Here is a 6,202-nt window from a genome sequence, read left to right on the forward strand (position 1 = left end):
CATTCTGGGTGTTTCTGTGAGAGTGGCTTTGGGTGGAGATTTACACTTATGGTGGACTTTGAGTAAAGCAGATGGTTCTCCACTCCATAATGTCGGCGGGCCTTGTCTAATCAGTCAAAGACTTGGCTAGAACAAAACACTGGCTTCCTCTACGTAAGAGGGAATTCTCCAGCAGACAGCCCTCAGACTTTATCGACAAAATCAGCTCTTCCTGGTTCTAGAGCAGATGGCCTTTGGACTCAAATCGCAGGTCTTTCCTGAGTCTCTAGCTTGCCACCTTCCCTTACCAGATTTTGGAATACACACACACACACACACACACACACACACGTTGTGTGTGTGTGTGTGCGCGCGCGTGCGCACACAATTGGTTCTGTTTCTCTGGAGAACCTTGGCCAATACAGATGGTAATATCTATCTTGAAATGTCTTGAGGGATAAATAAAAATGCTTGGTAATACCAAGCACTTGGTGAATACTCTACTTTTGTTATTATAAGGAAGGTAAAACGAAGGCAGATTTCTGCCATGGCTTCTACTTTGGCTACTACATGGCTACTACTTCTAAGTTATGCCACATCTTATTCTTTTTGTGTGTCAAGGGGATGGCATTACAGACCAAAGATCCTCTTATAGACCCAGTGGGGCTAAACTTCCAACAGAGTTGGAAAAAAAATCGCTGCTTGTATTTGCTTCTCGTTAGGAATTATCCAATGATTAGAACTTGTGGGGCCAGGGGAGGGGGAGCATCTCTAAGACCTTGCTCCCTGTAGTGTGCACCAAAGTTTAGGGCACAGCACAGAGATGGCCTCTTCCCTTGTTCCTCAACGGGAGCCTCATGAATGTGTGATCATGTAGAATCAGGGTAGAAGCCCTCTTCGAGGCTGTCTGTTAGAATAACTGGAGGTTGGGGGTGCCCGGGTGGTGCAGCTGGTTAACCGTCCAACTCTTGGTTTCGGCTCAGATCATGGTCTCGTGTTTCGTGAATATGAGCCCCACGTCAGGCTCTGTGATGACAGTGCAGGGCCTGCTTGGGATTTTCTCTTTCTTCCTCTCTCTTTGCCCCTCCCTCGCTTGCTCTCTCTGCCTCTCTCGAAATGAATAAATAAACTTAAGAAGAAAAAAAAAGAACCGGAGGATGATGTGCACAGTTGAAAATAACAATACACCTAGGACACCTGACACAGGATTGGCACTAGACATGCAGCAAATCTCAGTGGAAACCCCTCTATGTGTCCTCTAAGCATAACTTAGAGACGCAGGCTTCTCCTCTGTACTAACCTTCTTGGAAGGGGCAGCAAGGAAACACTGGAGATGAATGAAAAAGGTAAGGTCCCTAGTTAATGGATGTCTTCAGGTTGAAGGAAACTCTGACGCTCCCTTCATTAAAAAGCCAGCCTTTGGGGAAAAGCCACACCTGAGCCATTAGGAGGAAAAGCATGCAGCCTGTAGGTGAATGAGGCCAGAGCAGAATTCAGCCCTCCCCCCTCTCAGCCCTTCATTGTGACCACGGAAATGAATTTCCCCCTTCAGCCACAGAATACAAAATACTTGGATTTCTCTAAGTCTTCCGGAGGTGTAAGTTGCATTCGGAAAAATCTGTATATTTAACTTTGTTCGTCACCTGACCCAGGGGGATGAAAATGAACTCCATAAAACTGGCACAGCCACACTGGAGACAGGGCTCCGGAGCTCCCAGGGTGCCTCCCGCTCCCTCCCTGCCCTGTAATCGCGCTGCTGCAGCAGATGAAGGAACCACAGAGCCTGCATGCAAAACCCGAGCCTCCTCTCTGCCTCCCCTCCCGTAATTCATCTTTTCTGCTTTCCGCAGGAACCGCCACCCTCTGCAGTGTTCCTCATTTGGCTGGGACTTCCCCCTTTTGTTGTCACCATCGCTGCCTTTGTTTTTGGAAAAGGAAGGGGAAAAAAAACCCATCCGTGGCTCATAGAGCCTACGTGGGAGGGCGGCTGTGTTTGGAATACACCCCGTCACATGTAAAATTCATGTGGCCCTCTCCCTCTACCAACCTGAGCATCGCTCCTGTCCCTAAAGAACTTGGGAAATGCAATGCCAACCTGTTTTCACTCTAAGATTATAGCCCCAGTATTTTCTCTTACTAATAACTAAGATCACTCCCTAACGAGCGGAATACTTTTCTAAAGACACCAAAAGCATCATGTGCGTGTAGATACTCCACGTCTGCGCGGAAAGAAACCAATATTTCTGAACTCCTTCACCCTCCACTGATGCAGTTGCCATGGAAACCGTAACATTAAGCCAGGGAGTTACTTCCTTCCGCATTACATAATATTATCTGATGCTTAGTTACTCCTGAACAAATGTGTTTGTTCAGTCGCTTTTTGTCCATGTAATCAACCATATCTGCCTCGATTTGATTAAACAAGTTGCAGCGGCATAAAATTCAGCGACTGACTGCGTCGTGCCCGGCTGCCTGCTACTCACCCAGAAAATGACATGCTCTGCATTTGCCAGAAAGGCTGCACGTGGGGTTGGAGAAGAGGGTCTGTGTGGCACCGGTGACACAGGCGTGGCTACCGATTAAGGTAATTAAGATTAAAAGGACACGAAGTTAGAAACTGGAGCAGAAGTGCTTACGATGAAATTACAGTAGTTTTGAACCCTTTTTTTTTTCTTCTACCAAAAGGGGAGAAGACAGCACAGATTCTCTGGAAGGGTCTGTATGTAACGTCCTTCGAGGAAAGAAAACGTTTGCTATTGAAATTCTTGCTCCAGGTGGGGACGTTATTCCCCGTATTAGCAGCGGGCTTTCAGGAGGACTATCGATTTACGTGTTATTTGTGGGACCGTAATGGACGGCCGTTCTCAGTGACCTTGAGGCTCCTTTCTTTCTAGTTATGGCCATGGACAGTCCCTTCATTCCTCTTCTGATTCATTTTAACACACGACTTCAGGTTATTTCGCAATGAGTGGCAATAAGGGATAGAATACCCAGACGTAAATAATGCTTGTTGAGACAAAGTTCTTGATGGAGCAGTGAGTCCTGCTCTTGACGGTAGGTCAGTCTACTGTCTGCACATATAGCAAGATCTGGAAGGATTCACTTTCCCCTCCCTCCCTCTTTCCCTCCCCACTTCTGTCTCTCTCTTCCTTCCTTCCTTCCTTCCTTCCTTCCTTCCTTCCTTCCTCTTTTTCTTTCTTCCTTTCCTTTTCTTTCTTTCTTTCTTTCTTTCTTTCTTTCTCTTTTTAATATACTTACTGCACTAGCTACATGTTAACAGTATTTATTGAGAAATGAATTGAATCCCTAGGCTGGCATTTTATTTTTATTTTTTAAATTTGGAAATCAGATTTTATTAATTGCATAATGATTTAATAACCTAGATAAATAAGGCTTATTTCCTAACACACACATTTTATTTATTTTTTTAATTTATTTTTAAATATAGTTTATTGACAAATTGGTTCCCATACAACACCCAGTGCCCATCCCAACAGGTGCCCTCCTCAATGCCCATCACCCACTTTCCCCTCCCCCCTACCTCCCATCAACCCTCAGTGTGTTCTCAGTATTCAAAAGTCTCTTATAGTTTGCCTCCCTCCCTCTCTGTAACTTCCTAGGCTGGCATTTTAAAAACATTTTACTAAATATTTGTATAACTCTACAACCTATTTATGAGTTTCTGATATGTCCTCTTTAAGTATATTCTTAGTAAAGACATAGTGATAAAGTGCATAGTTATTTTAGAAAAAAAAAAGATAAGCCAGAAGTCCATTAAAACCATTCAGAACTACCACCCAAAAAGAAGGATCTGTGCCATTTTTATGCAAATGGAGATAGCATTTAATTAGAGTTTCTACAGGAATACCTTTTGTTCAGATTTGGTCCATAATTCCTTTCTTCTTGTGTTTTCTTGAATCTGTTGATTCTGTCATGTTCTGCACCTGTCATGTCATTTTATTTCATGGTCTTAATTTGTTTTGCCTGTAATCCTTGGTCTTTTCATCTGCAAAAAAGTCAATGTTGACTTTTCCTGCTAATCTAGAAGTTTCATTTCCCTGCAATGTTCTTGCTCTCTCTCTGTCTCCTCCTTTCGCTATTTGTAACAACCCTGAGCTGGCCGGCACCAGGCTGTTTTCATCCAGCTTCCTTTGACTTTGATGGGCTTCCTCCCTCTGGTTTCCTGCTCACCCTCCGGGCATCATGCCCTCCTAACTCCCCTCACCTCTTACTATAAGGTGCAGTTCGGGCATCACATCCTAGAGTCTCCAGTTCACAACACTCAACCCCACCCACCCACCAGTGAATTTTCCCCTCCTTGCTTCCACTGTGTATAATTCTATCACAACACCTATAAAATATTAATTTCTCAGTTGTGGATGAGTCTCTCTCCATTTGTTTATTAAACAAATACTTATGTGGCCTTACTCAGTGCCAATCCAGGGCAGCGGGTCCACAGAGATGGTGAAGACCAACAAGGTCTGGTCCCTGAAGTTTACCAGCTGTGTCTTGAATTTCTTAGCAAAATGTCTCACCCATAGTAGACACTTAACATTTGTTTGTTCAATTGGTTTTTAAAACTACCAGTTTTGTTACACGCATTACCTAAATTTTAGGATAGAAAAAAAAGAAATTAACGGAAAAAACACGATTTATCTGTACTCTCACGTAGCTAGGAGTTTAAGTCACATTTTTGTATGCATATTTTCCAAGCAGCATTTTCTTAGACATAATGCAAATCTCCTTTTAAAATGGGGTCCTAGGACATGTGTATTTTGTGCTTGAACATCTCACAGTCATGGCCATCAGCATTCAGATGGCTTCTTGTCATGCAGGCATAAATGTGTCAGAATGAGGGGACATTCCAATGGATCAGGTGATTCTTTAGTCATTCTTGCCTCGGGCCTGACTCTGTATTTTTTCATAACTTCACTACAGTGAGGTCTTTGCTGACTTGTCCACTCATCCAGAAACAAGAGCAAGAAAGGACATAGGAACTCAGTTCCCTGAAGACAAGAGGCTCAATTTCAAGGAACCAGACCAGGATTCATCTTTGTCTATGGTTTCTAATCGGAAAGTTCCCATTTGCAGTAACTGCCTGACATCTTGTGGGTCACATAAACCTTTTTGTTTGGGCATCTGATTTGGTACTCCAAAGATTTGCATGCAAACATATCTTAGACCGTAACGTCGAGAGTCAAACTACCTTGACTTTCAAATATTGGCCCTGCACTTGAGGAAACTGTGGACAGTGAAATCTCTCTTTAATGTCACAGTTTCCTTTTATGTAAAATGAGACCAATAATGGAAGATTGAATGAAGTGCATGTGTATATAAAACCTTCAGGCTAGTGCGTGGCACTTAGAAACCATTCAACAGACATTCATGTTGTACCACATCTTTTTTTTTTTTTTAATGTTTATTTATTTTTGACAGACAGAGCATGAGCGGGGGAGGAGCAGACAGAGAGGGAGACACAGAATCCAAAGCAGGCTCCAGGCTCCGAGCTGTCAGCACAGAGCCCGACGCGGGGCTTGAACTCACGGACCGCGAGATCATGACCCGAGCCGAAGTCGGATGCTCAACCGACTGAGCCACCTGGGCGTCCCATACCACATCTTCTTTATCGATTCATCCATTGATGGACATTTGGGCTCTTTCAATACTTTAGCTACTGTCGATAGTGCTGCTATAAACATGGGCATGCATGTGCCCCTTCGAAACAGCACACCTGTCTCCCTTGGATAAATGCCTAGTAGTGCAATTGCTGGGTCATAGGGTCGTTCCATTTTTAGTTTTTTGAGGAACCTCCATCCTGTTTTCCAGAGTGGCTGCACCAGCTTGCATTCCCACCAACAATGCCAAAGAGATCCTCTTTCTCCACATCCTTGCCAGCATCTGTTGTTGCCTGAGTTGTTAGCCATTCTGACAGGTGTACAGCCCTACTTTCTAATAAAATGCTTCCATTGGCTTGATATCTCATTAACTTATTCTTTTTGATTCTATAAGTTCCTTGTCTTCTGGTATAAGTGATTGCCTCCCCTGTAAGCCTCAATATTCACCGCACTTAGAATTTTTCATAGCATCCACTTTACCATTGTCCAGTCATACAATCACATAGGAGAAAATTTTGGCCCCTAGTAGTTCAAAATGATTGTACTTTGACACATCTACGATCAATTTTATTTGGGGAGCTGAGATGAGACCATCTCATACAATGGAA

At 43.6% G+C, this 6,202-nt stretch overlaps 1 long non-coding RNA gene across 1 annotated transcript; it reads left to right on the forward strand.

Moving 5' to 3' along the window:
- Positions 1 to 2,348: 2,348 nt before the first annotated feature.
- On the forward strand, positions 2,349 to 5,954 carry LOC147579543 (uncharacterized). Its single transcript, XR_015253189.1, has 2 exons — positions 2,349 to 2,563; positions 4,918 to 5,954. It is a non-coding gene; the product is annotated as an uncharacterized LOC147579543 (long non-coding RNA).
- Positions 5,955 to 6,202: the final 248 nt, after the last annotated feature.

Source organism: Puma concolor, chromosome B4 (genome assembly GCF_028749965.1).
Source record: "Puma concolor isolate L17-30 chromosome B4, mPumCon1.1.hap2, whole genome shotgun sequence".
NCBI lineage: Eukaryota > Metazoa > Chordata > Mammalia > Carnivora > Felidae > Puma > Puma concolor.